This window comes from Urocitellus parryii, unplaced genomic scaffold, assembly GCF_045843805.1.
Source record: "Urocitellus parryii isolate mUroPar1 unplaced genomic scaffold, mUroPar1.hap1 Scaffold_49, whole genome shotgun sequence".
NCBI lineage: Eukaryota > Metazoa > Chordata > Mammalia > Rodentia > Sciuridae > Urocitellus > Urocitellus parryii.
Genome location: NW_027554054.1, coordinates 78451 through 100128, shown reverse-complemented (window position 1 = coordinate 100128; position 21678 = coordinate 78451). Strand labels below are relative to the sequence as shown.

Here is a 21678-nt window from a genome sequence, read left to right as displayed (position 1 = left end):
TTGTCTTTACACCAAATAGCAGTTTCCAGTGTGTTGAAATATGGCTATGCTTTATGTCCCACAGACAGTGGGGGACACCAGATCCCAGGTTGATGCCATTTACTGCATCACCAACCAGTGGTCCCACAGATCATGTGGGTGCAGCCCTCCTCCATCTGCTCTGTGTCCTTCTCACCATCATCTCCTGTTTGGGTCCCCCCATCCTTAAGAGCTCCTAGGAATTTGCTCCTAGGACATCTCTATGTGTTCCCCTCTGTCCCCATGCACTCCCTGTTCTTCCAGGCCCTTCCACTTGTGTTCATCTTCTGCTCTGTGTTGGTCAGCCAGCTCCTGTCTTCTCTCTGAGCGTCTTCCCTCCTAGTCCTACCTAAAAGCCTTTCTGAGTTTGCTGCTGTCCAGACAGCCTTGTGAATGGAGAGTGTCCCATCTCCCTCCCTTGGGAGTACTCTGGAGTCTGGAGGCAAGAAATGATTCAGATCATTCCTTTCCTACTCCCTGATTCTTTCAGGCTCATTTCAATCATACTGGGTCTTCTTTTCCTCAGTGGTATCCTCTGTTGGTCCTGAATCCTCATTTATTGAACACCTGGCACTGAATTATAGCCTAATGCTCCAGATGTTTGTTCAAGCTCACAGGGTGATTCCAGTCTAGCCAGAACTGGAGGACCTGCAGCCTCAGTTTACCTGGAACTCAATGGGTGCTGGAGCAGTATTGGGAGTGAAGGATTGCTCAGGATATGGGAATTTCAGTGCCCAAACCAGGGTGAGTGGATTATCCTAAAGAATCACTATTGTAGCTCTCGGTAATATTAGGAACTGCTTCTGCTCTGAAATTCACAGTCTACCCGGTGGCCAAAACTTACGCTTTCTGTCTGTAAGTTTATTCAACCTAAGGAATAGGTTCTTGCCCTACAGGCTGGTTTCCAGCCCCTTGCTCCCCCGCAATGTATCCCTACCTGCTCCACTTGTCCAGATCCGTGGCCATCACTCTAGCTGTGCCTTGTCAACACACTGACACACCTCTGTCTTCTGTCTTGGTTCAAGCCAACCCTGGAGGGTTGGGCCACCCACAAATGCCTGTATCTGAAGGCCCAGTCCTGCCAGAGAAAGTTACATAGATTTCTCACCAATAAACTTCTAAAAATAAAATTTACACCTATATTTTTATAATCCTGTTCATGACTTCTCTTTTTCTTGATTATACGAATGTTTTATAAGTGATACTAACTTGATAATCTGTGTTATTTCCTTGTTTACAAACAATTCTTTATTTTTGTCTCTTTTTAGTTATAGTTAGCCTCCAGTAAGTAAGGAAAACACCCCTTTCTGTCTGATTCCCCAGCCCTGCTCCACCCTCTCAGCTTCCCAGATAACCAGGCAGTTGGTTGTAAATTCTTCCAGAAGCTGTTTTACTGTCTACTTTTCAGGAAAAAAATCAAAAACTTTAAAAAAAAATTAAAGAGCAAAATGTGGAGGGAGAAAACAACAAAATATTTTTTTTTGTAATTAGGCTTTTTAAATTTTTTTAAACATTTGTCTGTTTTTATTTTGGGTCATATACTTATCATAAAATGAAGTTTCCCTCACAGTCTGTTCTCAGGTGCCAGACCTCAAGTTTTTCTTACAGTGGTAAAATTTGATTATTCTTACTTCATCTTTAAGTTTTAACAGCATTTTATCAAACTGCACTTATTAAGAACAATTTTAAACATAAAGTTATAGCTCATCTTACCAATCTGCACTTATTGTTTATGGTTTCACTCACCTGCTATGCCTATTTTTGGTATCTGAAAAAAAACAGACATATTATTTCCCACATTTTATCCTGTTTTCTACATATACTGGAAAGAAAATCAGGTCTGGAAATATTCCAATTTGATTGAATGCTATAATCAAGAAAATAGATTTTAAATATGCTAAATATAACTCCAGAATTTCTCAAGTAGCTATGCTTAAAACAAAGAGAATATCCTGAAAATAAAATTTTAAAAAACATGGTCAGCTTCAAGAAAGCAAGAATAGAACCCAAGTATTTATCATTAATGATGGTTTATAGATGATAAATACAGAATAACCTCAAGATTTAAAGGAAAAATAGTATACAAACTTGTATTCTAAACTGAAGAAGACTGTCCCTCAATGATAAATAAAATTAGATTTTTATAAATGATAAAATTCAAAAAAGCTATATTCTGTGCCTCATTTAAAAGAGAGTTACTTAATATAGAAGAAAAATAAAACACAGGGAGCAGAGTTTGTGGACAGAAACAGTGGCTCTAACTACAGAGCTCTAGAAAGATATGCTGATTCTGCAGTAGACCTTGAAAATATTTTTGTTAGCATACCTCAGTCCTACATTTAAAATGATGTTTTAATAGAAATATTAGCTAGTGAGTAGTCAAGTGATTGAATGTAGCAAAATTTCGAAGATTCTACTGATCTATTTTCTCATCCCCCAAAAATTTGAATATTAGAAAATACAGGGAAAACAAAGTGATGAAAAAGAAAGTAAAAATCCACTAATAATGGAAAGTCAAGTTTTTCATATAAAACACAGTAAAATGTGTACTAAAATTTAATGTGATAAAATTTAATGTTTTTGATGATAAGAACATGCCTCTGGGCTGGAGATGTGGCTCAGGTAGTAGTGCTCTCACCTGGAATGAGTGCGGCCCGGGTTTGGTCCTCAGCACCACAAACAAAGATGTTTTGTCCCCACAGAAAATTAAAAAATAAATATTAAAAATTCTCTCTCTCTCTCTCTCTCTCTCTCTCTCTCTCTCTCTCTCTCTTAAAAAAAGAACATCCCTCTATGAGCAGCATTAATGTCCTGATATTGGATGTCAGAAAGATTAAGAAATTAGAGAAAGAAATCATTCTTACTTCTGGTGTGTGTTTTGTGATGAAAACTATTTTAAAGTCAAATTTTTGAAAAGGCTTACTGGTTTTTAACCTTCATAAATATTTTGTAGACAAAGAATGCAACACACAATTATTTTTAAAAGAGGATAGTTAACTGATGAAGCATGAACACAGGGACTTGTAACTATTAAAAAATAGAGTGGGGTGTAGTGGTCTGTACAGAGGCTGATACTCAGAAATAATAAAGTGTCCAATGTAGATTAAGCAGGAAATCACAGAACACATATTATTGTGATTACTTAAATGATAATCAACTAAACACTAAAGCATTTAATATTTGATTCATTAGGTCTGAAGAGAAAGAAGCGGCCCCGTAAGCTAAATTGGTTTTCCTCCGTTTCTCATTGCAATTGGAAGAAATAATGGGAACACCTAATACATTGTGAAGGGTCTTCTATGTATATATTTCAAGATTATGGTCAATAATAGACAACTAGTAGTTGGTATGGCTAAATTTAGTTGCCTTTTAGAACTTTATATAGTTGCAGATAGAGTGGAGGCTGCTGATTTGGGTGTAAATTTTGGAAACTACTCTTTTATATGATACTGGGGATTGAACCAAGGGGCTCTTTATCACTCATATATATTAACAATTCTTTGATATTTTATTTTGAGACCTGGTCTCACTTAGTTACCAAGGCTGGCCTTGAAGTTGTGATCCTTCTGCCTCAGGCTCTATGATTTTTGAGATTACAGGTATATACCACAACATCGGGCCTGGACACTACCTTTTTATTTTTTACATGCATCTAATAATCAAAATTATTTTAAATATTCCTGCCTTTTCTTTGATATAATATATTTAATACTACCTTTCCAATTGTTTTTCACTCTCACATTCTTTTTTTTCAAAAGGCCAAATTTTATGTTGTGCAGTTATACTTTTTTTTTTACTACAAAAAAATATACTCATTAGATTATATTCTGAGTTAGCAAGACAATTTAATATATGTTTTTAAAAAGCAAATTGCCATTAATTTTCTGGTCATGCTCTTAATAGAAGTACCTTCCTCTTTGTCATCATCAAAAGAAAGATAGGAGGAAATTTAGTAAAGGAAAAAGCTAAGATCCAACATTCGGCCAGTTCTTGTTTCAACCAGATGTTTATGATTTGATTGTTTTTCTTTTAAATTTCTTCTGATTGCTCTAATAGCCTTTCCTATGATATTTAATAGTAAGCTCCATTTAAAAGCACTAGTTTATGTGAAAACTGCATATTAAGGGAAATAAATATCTGGAACAAATTAATAGTACTCAAAATGTTTCTCATGATTATATACAGCTTCCTCCCACCATTCTGGGATTGCAATTCATACAGCTTTCAATGACTTCCATTCCTCACCATATTTCAATAATCAGTGCATGCAGAAATAATTTCTCAACAAATTTATGTTAAATAAGTAGCAATTTAGAGAAAACCAGACATAATTCACACCTGTGAAATTAAAACAATATATATGGCTGTTTGCCAAAGAATACTTGGCATATTTAAAGAATAAAATGAAGAAGTTTACCAGAATTCCTAAGTAAAATTGTTATAATATTCAATAAGTTGTAGCTAACAACATGAAATATCATATACCATATTGTACAAATTATATAAATGCTCTTATTATTTCTTCAGCCTTTTCACAAATATTTATCAGGCATTTACTATATACTTATTAGAACTAAGTTCATCCTAATTATTTCAGATATTTCAAAAAAATTGCAAAATCTCATTTGAAAAGTGCAATATTGATTTCAGATGTAACTACTGTTTCTCTAGTGAAAAATGTGTATAGAAGTCAGCTAAGGTCTTGGGGTATGCAAATATATTTAAGATGCATCAGAGAGTGTGTATTAAAAACAGTACTAATTATAATGTTATATAAATGAAGTGAAATATCATAATAAAGGTTAAAGTAATTAACATTTGGGGAAAAAAGCAAAAGGATGCACTATTATTTGAAATATGGTAATAATAGTTTTTACTATAATTAGTTGCTTGTGGATCTCATTTTATTCTTTAATTATCTATCCATTTTTAAGTACCACTATAGGTGTTAAACAACATAAGGTACATTTATTGTGGTCTGAGGTTTTATTGGAAAATATTGGCATTCAGTGAATAGTGCCACCAATTTTCTGTTCTGCAATATTAAAGAACTATTTCACATTTATTGCAATGAATAGTTTTGTTTAAAGGTAACAATAGTTTTTTTTAATGTAGAAATTACTAAGATAAATTTGTGTGTTCCCAAAAAGTCTGTACCAACAATATTTGATGAACTTTGTGTCATAGTGTATAAGAAAAGTTGCTTCCCTACCCCAAACCAGACATCATTGGAATAACCTTGTGTAGTATCAGCACATACAAATTTAGATGAGGACTTTTGCATCTTTTCTCTTTTTACTTCCCACCTACAACATGGCTTATTTTTCAAAGCAAATTTCTATGCTTGTTAAACCTCTCATACATCTCAGAATTTACGTGGAGGGATCCATGACAATCTTGAAACAAACATATGTGAGACACTGTATAGATTAATATATGAAGAAGTTGAAGAAAATATTGATCTGGCCAGGAGATGGTGCAGTAACTATATAAAATTCTAAAAATTGAAATTGAAAGGTAATACTCCTGAGAATTACTAAGAATCATATAGTTTTTGGAAGCAGATATGTTAAGTAAGAAGCTCTTGAGAGTGATGTCCACTGCATTTTTCATATGAATATTTGCTCTGGTTTTGAGGGCCACCAAATTTTATCTAGTCAACTTTTGGCTTGATATAGCATATTCAGAAAGCCCACCATTCTCTTTATATACCTAGGCATGGTGTACTAAATATCCATTGAGTTTTTTCACACTTTTCCCTTCTTTTAATATACATAGCTCATTAGTTTTGTCCCATTCAAATTCATTCATTCTTCAAGAAGTAGTTTAATTAAATTTCCTATTGCCTTTAAAATATAATCTCCACCTAAAATAATTTCTATATTCTAAAGAATTTTATTGTAGTATCTAGAATCTTTATGAATACTAAGAAATGACATTAAATGTCTGTTTTTTACTATTGTCTCTCTCATATTACTTTCATTATGATTTGAGTATGTTCCCCAAATGCTCATGTGTTGGGAACTTAGTGTTCAAAGGGAGAAATTTGGAAAACTAGTGAAATGTTTTAAGAAGTGAGATCTAGTAGATTGTGGTTAGATTATTGTGAGAGATGCCTTTGAAAAGGGTTAATGTAATTTTCATGGGACACAAGATAGCTCCAATTAAAGCAGATTGTTACAAAAAGAGCAAGACTTCTCTCTGAATTTTTCTGACTTTCTGTCTCATTATGTTCTCTCTAACTCTCAAATGAGCCCTCACCATAATGGCATCTCATGTATAACAAAGGTGAAGGGGTGTCACAGTAGCTGAGAATAATCTGGTAAAATGCACTTAAATCTTCAGAACTATGTACTCAAAAATTTCTTTCTTTCTTAGTTGTAGTTTGACACAATATCTTTATTTTATTTATTTATTAATTTTTATGTGGTGCTGAGGATTGAAACCAGCTCCTTGAATGTGCTAAGTGAGCACTCTACCACTGAGCCACAAACCCAGCCCCTCAGAAAATATTTTTATAAATTTATATCATTTTTTGTACATTGGCCTGGTTCTGGGATTTTCCTACAAAATTATAAAACAGAATGAAACAACAGGATTAAATGTCTTTGTGTCTAATGCCTCTTACTATAAGAGTGAGTAGAACATCTAAGATTACATTTCAAAAGCCCTGGTATAGTTTAGATGGTAATGGCTTAGCATTTATGATTCTTATTTTTTTATATATTTCAAAAGTGATATCTTGTATTCCTTATATTTCTCATGGTGCTTAGGTTAATGTATTGCCATTTACTTTGGGACTCAAATATGTGGAATTGATTCTGTTTACTAGAGCAAAAGCAAGATTGGCTCCTTAAAATATAGCACAACTCTATGAGAATGATTTGATTTTTAATGGGAAGAATTGTCTCATTGCTACTGATCATAAAGAGAATTTGAATACATGGCTACATCTTGATGACACCCATTAATCAGAAATGGTCTGAGCTGACTAGATCAAAACCATTACAAAACCATGAATAAAGATGCAGATTAAAAATATAGGTTTGTCTAGCACCATTTTGAGTCTCCTATTAGAGTACAAATTACAGTATGTTTTTACCAGTGAAAGAACTGGTAAAAACATACTGTAGCTGCATTTTAAGCCCCGTGTATTCACACAAGTCACCATCAATTATTATACCATTGTAGGACAAGAAATGTACATCTTCATAAGCAGAAAAATCAAATACAATAAAGTACAATTTGTCTTATGCAAAAAAGACCTCTTCATTTATGTAATACTTCTTTAAGCTCCTAGGTTACATATCTTTGGGCTCACGATATTCAACCAGAAGAAAGTGGATTTATTTTATGCTAGATAAGTAAACAACTGATATAATTAGAATGTAAACATTTTTATTTAGGATTCAGTTGTTTCAAGTATCATGGCTTCCCAAGAAAAACAATGAAGGAGATTTTGTCTTCCAATTCACACCAAAGTGAAACCAACAGGCAATCTACAGCAGGTATTTAAAGGTCATCATGAGACACCAAACTGCAGTTCTTTTTCGCATGTTTTTTTGTATCATTCATTGCTGTGGAATTTGATTTGAATGTTTGAAATATAAAAACTATATTTAAAAATAAACATAAAATATTCTTTAGTATTTTACGGTAATTTTAAGGCTTACAATACACAATATAATTACCTCATATTTTTCTAATGCAATCCGAAGACAAAGCAGTTGGGATATATTCTTCATAAAAAATACTTTTACTAAGTAAAACTATGTTGTTCCATGTATCATACTTTTCTCTGCAGTATATGTTTGGCCTTAAAATTAATAGAAGTGAATGCTTGATGGGGTGACAAAAGGTCTGTATTATATTGTCCTGGTGAATATTGTGGCAGAGTATATGGAGGATGAACCAGAAGATTTCTGAAATTATGTATTTTTGTGGCTGGAAACAGTTGAAAGGTGCATCATTGTTATAAATGAAAAAGACTGACTAAAACCAGCAATGTTCTTTAAGCTGTACATAAGTGAACAAATTATTCGCTAAGCATAAATGCCTTGTGCAACCAGGGATGGCTGAAATTCATTATACTGAGACTCTGGATATCTCAGTTCTATTTTTTACCTCTAACTAGTAACTTTGTTTTAGCTCAATAAGTCTCTCTATTTTTTCTTGCTTTTAAAACAAGAGGAGCAGTTTTTGTCTTTTTTAGCTTTCTGGATTGTTTGCCAATTTGACTGAAAAAAAACATGCAGAAATCTTTTGGAATATGTTATAAAGTATACAAATGGAAGTGAATAATCTTTGCTAACTTTGTGACTTTTTCTTTCAAATAGTGTTCTAGCTCAAAGTGGATAACTTATCTTTCTTCAATTACCTCTGATTATATGTCCATTTTCCCCCCTAGCATTTGGAAGCCACACTTCATCCACTATTTGTCTCTTGCTTAAGTCTATATAAGTTTTTATTTGTGTATTGTTGTGTGTTGATCCAATTGATTTTTTTTCTCATTTAGTATAGTTTCATATATAATTAAATTGGTATAAATATGTCTATATTGGAGATTGTACAATGTCCCCAGACTGTTTTCTTAGCCATATGTTGTTGTAAACTCAGTTCTTCATGAATTATATGTAATACTAATAAAATTGTAAATGATATTTAATATTTTTTATGGATTCCATTATAAGAAGCCTTTGCCCTATTACAGCTGGTAAAGAAACATTTTATGATAAGAAACTTAATTTTTGCATACAACCTTCTCAGTTTGCCTCTTACTACTTGATCCACAGAAAATAAGACTATGAAACATAGCTCATTGATGATTTTTTCATAAGCATAAAGTCTCACTCAACCTTGACTCCAGATCCATATCTCTAATTACTGCCCTGAAATAACACTACATATAGAACAACAGTGATGTCAGAATTTAATAATGTATATGAAAACCCTGATTATTGATGTCATTCACAAAAAATAAAATGTTTCCAATGAGGCTGAAGTCGAGAAGGCCATTATGCACACACAAGAAGACTAAGCTCTTCTCTCCTACAAGAGCTACGTTTCAGTTTGTGAAAGTTCAGTCTATTCAAATCATTAGGAAATGTTAAAAAGCTAAAAAGTTAATTTGTTGAAATTTGTGATTCAAGATATAAAAATCTGGGGCTTATTATCTTATAACTATTTCCTTCTTATAACTCTTAATTTCCCCATAAATATAAACAGAAAAAATTATGATTTTACTTATGAAAATTATATTCCACATTAAGTTTTATTAAAATGTGTAAAAGTATTAAGATATGCTAGAGTATTATTTACTCAATTGTATATTTTACTGTTACATAAAACACTTATTCAAGTGGAACACTGTGATGACTGTCATTTAACAACAGGATGAAATACATGAGTGTTAACATATAAATAAATATTCAGTTTTAAGGACATATTGAATACATAAGACTCAAAAAATGCACTATAAGCTGGACATGATGGTCCATGCTTGTAATCCAAGGAAACTGAAAAGCTGAGTAGTTTCAGAGGCTCAAATTCAGCCTCAGCAACTTAATGTAGTTTTAAGCCACTTAGCAAGACAGTCTCAAAATTTGAAAAAGCGGGAAGAGGGCTTAGGAATGTGGCTCCAGTGTTTAAAAATCCCTAAATTTAAACTGAAATAAAAAAAAATAATTTTAAAATATTACAATTCAGTGTTAAACATAAAAAATAGATTTCATATAATTCTTTTCTGCAGTATTCAAAAGTGAAAATACTAATTTTTGATTTAGAAAATAATTATATGCTTTCAAAGATGAGATTTCTGCACTATGCATATATGATATTTATGACTGATACTTCTACCAAATAACTTGATAATGCTTAATAAATTTAAGCAAAAGTTAAAGACAATGACTTATTTTCTATATATAAATGAGTTGTGTCTTTTACTGATCCTCATATACATCAAGATATAATGTATAAATAATGACTTTACTCTCACATTTGACAAGGTGTTTATTATAAATGTTTCATTGTCATATAAGGCATATATTTTTTCAATATTCAGTACTGGTATAAGTTTTAAGATGTTCAATGAATTTAAAATTTGAAAACGTTTTGGAAATATTATTTAACTTTTTTTCATTTCTGGGCACAATGAATTCTCCAGAAATTAGTAGTGTTTAAGAAACATGTGGCTATGAAATGTTTTTTTTTTTTTCCCATTTGTATTCTCTCTAACCAGTATGTATCCACAGGTGCTGAGTATTGGTGAATAAATTTTGGAGGCATTGTCACAGTGTCAATTTTCACATTTCAAAACTTTATCTCTGCTGTGGATACTGTGGTGAGGATTAAAATTTGACCCCTTCTTAGAGGAATGTTACAATGGTCTGATTTTTAGAGCTTTTCTCCAGTGTGTTTTTTCTGATGTCTACTAATGTATGATATATAATTTAAAATGTTTCTATATTCTCTACATTTATATGTCTTCTTTCCAGATTAAATAGCCTGGTGGTGAAAAAGAATTGATTAAAATATTAATTAGAATATTTCTGGCATTGTTTCTATTTGTTGGGGTTCTTATCTGTATAAATTCTGTTGTTAATAGGGTTTAGTTTTTCTTTAAAAGTATTATCACTTTATTCACATTTCACATTCATCAGGGTGTCTTCTGTTGTGGTGAATAAAATTTTATTTTTTATTAAAATTTTGCCACATTATTTACATTTGTAGGGCTATTTTCCAGTAAGAGTTCTGCTGTGATGAATAAGGGCTATTTTATTGCTAAAAGCTTTGCCAGGTTTCTTATATTTGTAGGGCTTCTCTTGGGTGTGAATTGTACTTTGGCAAATAAGGGTTGGTATTTTAGTAAAAACTTTGTCACATACTTTGCATTTGTGAGGCTTCTCTCAAGTGTGAGTTCTGCTGTGGTAAATAAGGTGTGATTTTCGGCTGAAAGCTTTGCCACATTCTTTACATTTGTAGGGCTTCTCTCCAGTGTGTGTTCTGTTGTGGCGAATAAGGTGTGATTTTTGACTGAAAGCTTTGCCACAATCTTTACATTTGTAGGGCTTCTCTCCAGTGTGAGTTCTCCTGTGGCAAATCAGGTTTGATTTTTGACTGAAAGCTTTGCCACAATCTTTACATTTGTAGGGCTTCTCTCCAGTGTGAGTTCTCCTGTGGCAAATAAGGTATGATTTTTCACTGATAGCTTTGCCACAATCTTTACATTCATAGGGCTTCTCTCCAGTGTGAGTTTTGCTGTGGCAAAAAAGGTCTAATTTTTTACTAAAAGCTTCTCTTCAGTGTGAGTTTTTCTGTGGCAAATAAGGTCTAAATTTTGACTGAAAGCTTTCCCACAATCTTTACATTTGTAGGGCTTAACTCCAGTATGAGTTCTCCTGTGCCAAATAAGGTGTGATTTTCGACTGAAAGCTTTGCCACAATCTTTACATTTGTAGGGCTTGTCTCCAGTGTGAGTTCTCCTGTGGCAAATAAGGTGTGATTTTCGACTGAAAATTTTGCCACATTCTTTACATTTATAGGGCTTCTCTCCAGTGTGAGTTCTGCTGTGGTAAATAAGGCCTGTTTTTTGACTAAAAGCTTTGCCACATTCTTTACTTTTGTAGGGCTTTTTTTCAGTGTGAATTCTTCTTTGGTAAATAAGGTTTAAGTTTTGACTAAAAACTTTACCATATTCTTCATATTTGTAGGGCTTGTCTTCAGTGTGAGTTCTGCTTTGCTTAACAAACATTGATTTTTCTTTAAAACCTTTATCAAATTCTGCCCATTGGTAGGGCAACTCTCCAGTGTGGGTTCTTCTGTGGTAAATAACACCTTTTTTGTTTTTTACTAAAAGCTTTGCCACATTGTTTATGTTTGTAGTGCTTATCTCCAGTTGAAATTCTCTGGTGGTTAGCAAGGCCTGAATTTTTATATGATTCCTGGTGTTCAATCTCACTTGTAGTTTTCCATATTTTCTTTTGTTGTAAATAGTCAAGATCAAAACTTCTATATTTTCCACTTATCACTTTGTGAAATATATGTTTTATGCCATTTTCAGATGAATATTCTTGGGTATCATGAGGAGTCATGGCTGAAATAAACAAAAAAATAAAAAAGAAACAATCGTTATTAGACTGGGATAAATATATAAAATATATTTCATACATAACATGAAATTACGGTAAAATAAGTACATCAGGAGTGTAGAAGATTAGTAAGTACAAAGTCATTATAAATCCAAAAATATATCAGTTCAGCAAAAATGTACAGACAAAATTATCTTGAGAATATTACCCAAATTCTTATAGATACCATAGTATTCAAGAGGAGTACATGATTAAGAAGACTAATATAATAAAGAGAAGAAAAGTATGTTACTTTTATCATCCACAGCCTTTTGTTCTCCATAAGATAACATTGTGTATTAGGGAAATATCTACCAGCTAACTTTACCCTCAGTAGAACAAGAGAAATGTGAAACATAAAAAATATTTGTGGCTTTTTCAAAGAGTGTTCCAAAACTGGTTTTTGTCTACCATGACATAGAGACATGAAAATAACTAGTAGATTTTGAGTGATAATACCACAAATATTCAAGAAGTGTAAAGAGGCTATGATCTCTTAAAAAGAAATATGAACAAAAAATTTACTAAGAAATATACATATATACGTCTATAAAATTTTCCATAAAAACATTTTAGAAGACTATAAAAACCTTGCATACACTATGGCCATAATACTTGGATGAAGTCTACACATTACAATCAAGTATAATAAATTGATTTTTATTTTTTTTAATTAATGTGGTATGATGATTTATTTCATTGAAAAATAAAACTTTGTTATTTACTAAATATATCGTGGTATTTTATACAATATATACAAGGTAAAATGACTAAATAAAATGAATTAACAATCATTTTTTCATATAATTATCAGCTTTATTCTTACAAGGTATTGTATTCTTTCTACTAGTATATATGAAGAACATAATACACTCACCGTGTGGTAAAACAAAACTCTTGACCCTCTTATGCTCAATAAAAAAAGATGTTATGTAATTTGGGGGTATGCTATGTGCAGCCATGAAGAAGAGTGGTCAGGTTTTTTTCTTTTTTTTTCTTTGTATTGTGTGTGTGTCTCTCTCTTCTGTTTGCTTCTTTTTTTTTTAAAGAGAGGAGGGAGAGAGAGAGAGAGAGAGAGAGAGAGAGAGAGAATTTTTAATATTTATTTTTTAGTTCTCGGCGGACACAACATCTTTGTTGGTATGTGGTGCTGAGGATCGAACCCGGGCCGCACGCATGCCAGGCGAGCGCGCTACCGCTGAGCCACATCCCCAGCCCTTCTGTTTGCTTCTTTATAGGTTTCCTCACAAGAAGATTTGTAACAAGATCATGCTGGCCCTCACAACAAAACTTAAGTTTTAGTAGTTAATCTGAATAAACTGGGAAATCACTAAACAAGAAAACAGAGGACTACAAAGAATTTGAAAATGTAATCAATGTATGGAAGTATGTCTTCAATGATTACAATCAAAAGAAATAAACCTAAGCTTCTGAAATTTTTTTTTCTTGCAGAACAACTACTCTGTCAATATTTTTTACTTTTGTTTTCTCCTTGATATTTGAATGTCTCAACTGTGTCCCCTGCTTTGTGTAGGCTACAATACTTTACATCACTAAATTATGCTAGGTACTACTTATCTAAAGTGAAGGATGTTTAACACACCAAGAAAGAGAGAGATTAAAGAGTAAAATAATATATATTAAAGAGTAAAATATCTGTACTAAAAATGCCGTTTTTCTTTGAAACACAAATCTCATTCTTATACAGAAGTTCCCAGAAGATACTCTGCAAAAGAAGTAAATTAAATAAAAAAATATTAATTAAAAATTTTAAAGGGAAATTAAACTTACCCAGGAAGGCCAAGTTTCTATAGTTCTCTAACATCACATCTCTATATAAGTTTTTCTCAGCAGGCTGAAGGCATTCCCACTCTCCTTCAGTAAAATCAATGGCTACATCTCTGAATGTTAACATTTCCTAAAATAAGAAGAGGTAAATTAATAACACATTGACCACATAAACATTAGCACAGTCTGTAATGTAATTGAAGTTGAAATGAGAGTTAGCAGACTATTATGTAGGTGGTGTTTTGGAACACCATGATTCTATTATCTACTTCTTCAGAAAAAGTGATTTTAAGTGCAAAAAATTATATATATTCCACATTCATAAAACACCCTATAAAACTCAGGCATTACCCCAAAAATATATATTTTGTAATTTTTTAAATCATGATCTAAACTATACATATTGTTCAGAGGAGAAAATTACGGAAATTTAGAAAGGCAATCCTCAAATTTTAATTGTACAACCACAAATCAGAGATTTACTAAAGTGTAGAAACTTATTTGTTATTTCTGTGATGCAGCTAGCTGTTCTGAATATGTAGTGAGATATCAAGCAATTCGGATAACAATGGCATAAGAGAAATTTTGAAATTTAACAAGGGAGACAGAACACTTAATGGAAACATTAATAGTGAATTTAAGTTAATAACATACATAAATACCAAACATTTTATGATATTTGTGTATGTTATTAATATAAAAAATAACAACAACAATTGTGTTTGGATTTTCCTTTTAATAATTTAAAAATTTTTTAACATATAAAATAGTATATACGTATATATGTATGTGTATATATATATACTTTTATTGATATATATATATTGTATGATGTTTATAATAGAATGTACATATAGCTCTTCAAATAAATATAATGTTTCTATATTTTTTGGTTTTTTCTAGTTCTACCAGATAGTAAAATCAATTTTTATGGTATTATGCAACCATGGGATATATATTATTCTAATTAAAATCCTGTTCTTATTGGAGGCTATGATGATAGGAGATATATATATATATATATATATATATATTTCTATCCCTTTTTATTTATTTTTTGTTTACCATTGTGCAATCTACTGATCTTTTATCCTTTCCCTTCCCCAATTCATGAGCTTTAGATTTCACATATCAGCAAAAACTGTCAACCTTTGGTTTTAAAGAAATGGTTTGTTTTACTGAATATAAAATCTCCAGATCCATCCATTTATTGGAAAAATGTCATATAGTCATTCTTCTTTATGGCTGATTAATAATTTATTGTGTACATAAGCAACAATTTTTATCCTGTCATCATTGAATGTATCCATTCATCATTGAATGGTTGGTTTTATAGCTTAGCTATTATGAATTGTGCTGCTATAAACATTAATGTGGCTGTGTCAATGTAGTATGCTAATTCTTTTTTTTATTGGTTGTTCACAACATTACAAAGCTCTTGACATATCATATTTCATACATTAGATTGAAGTGGGTTATGAACTCCCAATTTTACCCCAAATGAAGATTGCAGAATCACGTCGGTTACACATCCACAATTTTACATAATGCCCTATTAGTAATTGTTGTATTCTGCTACCTTTCCTATCCCCTACTATCCCCCCTCCCCTCCCCTCCCATCTTCTCTCTCTACCCCATGTATTGTAAATCATTTCTCTCCTTGTTTATTTTCCCATTCCCCTCACAATCTCTTATATATAATTTTGTATAGCAATGAGCGTCTCCTTTCATTTCCATGCAATTTCCCTTTTCTCTCCCTTTCCCTCCCATCTCATGTCTCTGTTTAATGTTAATCTTTTCTTCCTGCTCTTCCTCCCTGCTCTGTTCATAGTTGCTCTCATTATATCAAAGAAGACATTTGGTATTTGTTTTTTAGGGATTGGCTAGCTTCACTAAGCATAATCTGCTCTAGTGCCATCCATTTCCCTTCAAATTCTATGATTTTGTCATTTTTATTGCTGCATAGTACTCCATTGTGTATAGATGCCACATTTTTTTATCCATTCATCTATTGAAGGGCATCTGGGTTGGTTCCACAGTCTAGCAATTGTGAATTGTGCTGCTATGAGCATCGATGTGGCAGTATCCCTGTAGCATGCTCTTTTAAGGCCTTCAGGGAGTAGTCCGAGAGGGGCAATAGCAGGGTCAAATGGTGGTTCCATTCCCAGCTTTCCCAGGAATCTCCAAACTGCTTTCCAAATTGGCCGCACCAATTTGCAGTCCCACCAGCAATGTACAAGTGTACCCTTTTCTCCACATCCTCACCAGCACTTGTTGTTGTTTGACTTCATAGTGGCTGTCAATCTTACTGGAGTGAGATGGTATCTAAGGGTGGTTTTGATTTGCATTTCTCTGACAGCTAGAGATGGTGAGCATTTTTTCATGTACTTGTTGATTGATTGTATGTCCTACTCTGAGAAGTGTCTGTTCAGGTCCTTGGCCCATTTGTTGATTGGATTATTTGTTATCTTCTTGTATAATTTTTTGAGTTCTTTGTATACTCTGGATATTAGGGCTGCTAATTCTATGTCTTTTGGGTACATATATATATATACAGTGCAGTTGAAAAACTGGGTTAAATTGGGGTTCCATTTTTTAACAATATCTATACAGGTTATTATGTTTCACTTAGACCTCCATACAGCTGCAAAAATTGGAATTCATTTAAACCTGGGTTTGAAAATAAAATATACAGAAAAAAAATTATTAAGCCATAAAATGACTAAGAATTTATTATCAAATCATCCATCTCAATGAAAAGTAAATTTTATAAACTAAAATTTAAGAAAATTTTAAGCAAGAGAGCCAAATTAGAAGTTACTGAAGATGAACATAACACAGAGAGAGTTACCAAAATCAATGTTGGTACTTTTAAAAAGCAAATGAGCCAGGTCTAGTGATGGACAACTGTGGTTTCAGTGACTGAGGAGGATGAGGAAAAAGGGTCATAAATTTTAAGACAATATTATATATAATATTGTCTTATATATATTGTATTGAGCAATTTAGTGAGGCACTAACAACTCAGCAAGATCCTGTCTCTAAATAAAATATATTTAAAAAAGACTGAGGATATGGTTTCATGTGTAAGCACCCCTGGATTCAATCTTCAGTACAAATTTTTAAAAAATCAGGTACAATTAAAAAAATACTAGCAAATTTGAAAATTCAACAAGTAAAATTTATGTCAATTATATAGTATATAATTTTAAATACACACATATATAATGATTTCTCACTTGATCGAAATACATTCTGGAAAATTTATCCTTGGAATCTTCTGCAATTTTCCTATTATCTGAGTGCATGACAAGAATCTATGGTATAAACTAGTACATGGGCAAGATATTTGCTATATCCACTGTTGTACATAAAATGTACTGCTTGCCAAAATACCAGGATGGCACACGATTGATGTTATGATGTTAAATCAATCAGGGTAAACCTCAAAATAAAATAAATTTTGGAACTACAGAAAACTACAAAACTACAAAAAACACCAAAACCCTTAATAATTGTCTTGTTATTTACATAAAAATATTTACATAATAAAGATTGAAGTGCAGGGAAGAGGAAAAATGGCATTCATTTCAAAGAAAGATGCTAGGATATTGGGAAAAAAGTGAGATAAAAAATGGTATTGTATCCCTTCTCTCATAAAACATAACAACTTATTTTGAGACTTTAAATGCTGAATATAAGTTATTAATAAATAATACTGAAATATATGAGAAAGTACAGAGCTCAAAATTTTACATACAAAATATAGGGTGCATATGGTCGTGCACAACTGAGATATCTTCTATTCTGGATTTTAATGCATGAAGTTCAAAATTTAAGGCCAACTGAGGAAATTGAGCAAACCCCATCTGGAAATTAAATTTAAAACACAGCTGAGGATATACTCAGCAATAGGAAACTTTAGTTGAATACCTAATATCACAAAAGAAAAAAAAATAGCTTTTTTTGTTTTCAAAATTATACAATATAATGTGTTAAAACTTATAAATTAAGAATTTTAATATACAAAAATCTATTCATTAAATGATTACATTAAATGTTTCAAAAGTGACAAGGTGAAAAAAAAAACTAATTTCCTCACATATAATCAAATACATATGAGAAAAAAATAAAACAGATGGTAAAAGAAAAGCAGAATAAATTCTAGAAGAGCCATTTTTAAAAAGAATATATCTAAGTGTTCAATAATCATAAAAATTCAAAATCGTTAGAAATTAGATAACATTAAATAAAATCACATTACATAGATGAATTAAATAGTATTGACAAATATGTGGAATAAATGCATTCACAAAAGAGGAAAATAATAATTTAAGCTTTTATTATTCATTTGAATGAACTGTTTTGTAATCAAATGTATATGATACACCCACATAAGGAACAGAGACTTAAATTACAGCAACTGTACATATGAGTATACAGCCATATAACTTCTGAGTTGAAACCAAGGGGGAAGAAATAATGATTAAATTTTATAAATAGTAAATTCTAGGAGCTAGAATTTTTGTTGAAGTATTATATCCAGTTTTAAAAATACTATAAAATACCATGTATGTTTTATGCCAATGTCACATGTATATTGCATTTCTTATGCAAGCATATTTACAAAACTAATATGCAGTATTTGAGAAAATAAAAATAAAGAAAAGCATAAAATACTCAAATATTCAACATATTTACAAAGGATAAAACTATTATAAAAATGATCATTTTTCCCAAGTTAACCTATAATAATACTGGTCAAAATTTTACCATTCTTTAATTTTGTTGAAGAGGAAATCTAAGCAAAAACTTCTAAAATTTTCTTGGAAAGTTAAATGTATATTAAATTATCAAGAAATCTTTTATATATAAGTGCAAATGTACCATTGATCATTACCTGACACTAATAAATGTTATAATTTTACAATAATGTAGTAATTTTAAGATAAATCACAATACAGAAAACTACATAGGGCAATTCATATGTATGCAATTATCATTTTTATTGTTAAGTGTTATAAGTATATAAATCAAAGCATATCACTAAAAGTATTTAATGTGAATGAATGCTACAATCCAACCTCAAGGTCGATGCTAGAACAAGAAGCACAGATCACAAGTAGAGGCTTGTGTGCAGAATGTTTGTAACACTGGAATTATACACAAGCATCCACCAAAACAGCAGATATAAAGAGAGATAATTTTTTTTTCCGGCTCTTTCTGGGACTTTTATTTCTTTAAAATAATTCATACAAATGGTTACAGTCACAAACATGATTTTAACCAAAATATTGCTAGCCTACCACATCAGCAGGACGGCACGGGCGCAGGCGGGACTCGGCGACCACCGCCCCCAGGACAGTCAGCATAGGGAGCTCCAGGCGCCCCCTCCTCTGAGCTGCTTGAGATGCCGTCTCCATTTGGAACAAGGGGGTTCATGCCAAAATCAGGAAAACAGCCTTTGTTGTTTTTCTAAATTATTCTAAAAATAAGACAAGCAGGTAGAAAAAACAGTGCACTGTGCGGCATGAAGGAAGCGGGAAGGACCCAAGTCCTGAGAAGGGGCCGCGGCGGGCGTCCAGCAGAGGGAGCTCAGACCACGGCCGCAGGTCCCGCGGCTGGCTTTTGTTGACAGCTAAGCAAACGAATCCCCCGTCATGTCCTAAAGACTGCACACAGACAAGAACATCCATGAGAGAATTGACTACTAACTTCTTTTGCTCAACGAGGAACGCAAAGGACACAGGACAGTGAGCCAGCCCACAGGACGGGACAACTACAGTCGACACAGAGGCTGCGCTGCCTCGCGCCCTGCACACGCCTGGGCCAGTCTCTGGGGCGCCTCTCTGCACACTCCGGGCTGGGGTACACGGTGCCCTCCCCAGGCGCCGAGGCTGGAGAGCTCCCCGCGGGCTACAACTGATCACTCGTGTGGTCTCTATCCACCTCAGGCTTGACAGTTTGGCCAGGAGAAGGGGCATGGGGTGGGTGGGCCACAGGGGGCAGGCCGTGGGACAGGGACATGGCGCTGGGTACGATGCCTTCCACTGCAGCCGGGATGCCAGTGGGGGCCACGCCCACCACGCCTGGGGGGTACCTGCTGTAGGCAGCCCCGTTGAGCTCAGGGTGCACCACGGCAGGGTCCATGCTGGCCCAGTGCGTGGCAGCCGTCAGGTGGTCCTTGTTGACGCAGTTTTTCAGGCTATCAGGGATCCGGCCTGTGATGGCTCGCCGGATCTCCCGGGCTGCCTCCTCCCGCATCTCGATGGACGCCTGCTCGCTGTACCACGCAGCATGGGGGGTGCAGATGAGGTTGGGCGCATCCTTCAAGGGCCCCTGGCTGAAACTGCTTAACGGTGAAGTCGTTGATGAGGTGGTGGTTGTGCTCGTTGAGGCCGCAGTGCAGCGTCACACAGTCCCTGTGGAAGAGCAGGTCCTGCAGGGTGCTCACTCGCTGCAGCCCCAGGGCCCGTTCCATGCCATCCGACAGGTACGGGTCGTAGAAGAGCACGCTGAAGCCGAAGGCCTTGGCCCGTAGCGCCACTGCCTGCCCCACACGACCTAGTCCAATGATGCCCAAGGTCTCCCCGCGGATCCTAGCGGCTCCTGAGGCCACTTCGCGGATCTGCTCAACACTCTGGACCCGCGTGCCTTCCCGCAGTGCCTGGTGCAGCCAAGTGGTCCGACGGTACAGGTTCAAGATGTGGCACATGGTGGAGTCCGCGGTCTCCTCCACAGATGCTGCAGGCACGTTGCAGACAGCAATGCTTAGGTCCCCAGCCGACTTGATGTCGATGTTGTCAAAACCACTGCCGATCCGCACGATTATTCGTAGAGCTTTGAACTTCTCCAGGTCTTCTCTGGTCAGCGTGATGGTGTGGTACATCAGGGCGCCCACCGCCTCGTTCAGCACCTTCTCATGGATCTCCTGCGTGGACTGCGCGTCACAGAAGGCCACCGTAGCCACGTCCTTCAGGATGGGCATCTTCACCGTGCAGTCCCGGCCGTCAAGCAGTGCCACCAGGGGCCGAGGGTGCATGGGCCCGTTCATGATCGGGGGTCGGACGCCTGACATTGCTTAATTTAGGCAGGATTTCCGCGACCATGAATTCGACTGTCCAAAGCTTTTTGTCTTCAGAATCCCCAGGCAGAACCGCGTCCTGTCACGGAGCCTCATCCCACGTCTTATTGTCTCCAACCAAAGCTCTCAGGCCGCTGCTCCACGGCACCACTGAGGCCTGCATCGGGCTCAAAGTCTTACTTCCTGACCATGGAGGGCACCCGTTTCCTTTCTAGAAGGCCTCTCTGCGCTACCCAGTGGCGGGGAGCCTCCTCGGCACCGGGCCCGGCCCGGCGGCGCGCACCCGCCAGGGGCAGCCCAGCCACCGACAGGCCCGGATCTGCGGACGCCGCCCTGCCGCTCCAGCGAGCACTGCGGAGGGGCCCGTGGACAAGAGCTGGGGGCGCCGCGGCATGGGGAGGCTGCACGCCCAGCGGCGGGCCTCGGGATCCGGCGACTTCTGCAGACCAACTCCGGCGAAGCCGCAGGCCCTGCCGCCCCGCAGGTCGAAGTGGGCCTCGCGGCGCCTCCACGACTGGCCCACCTCCGGACTTGCGCCCCCGCTTCCGGAAAAAGGCCTGAGGGACTGCGCGGGGCCGGGACCGCGGGGTGGCGGCGGCCTGTGCGGCCCGCGGGCCCCTTTGTCAAGAGAGATAATTTTTAAAAAATAAAATAAAAATAAAA

The 21678-nt window shown here is 35.2% G+C and overlaps 1 pseudogene; it reads right to left on the bottom strand.

The window, feature by feature from the left end:
- Positions 1-19776: 19776 nt before the first annotated feature.
- LOC144252649 (C-terminal-binding protein 1 pseudogene) lies at positions 19777-21425 on the bottom strand (annotated as a pseudogene).
- Between the last annotated feature and the right edge of the window lie 253 nt (positions 21426-21678).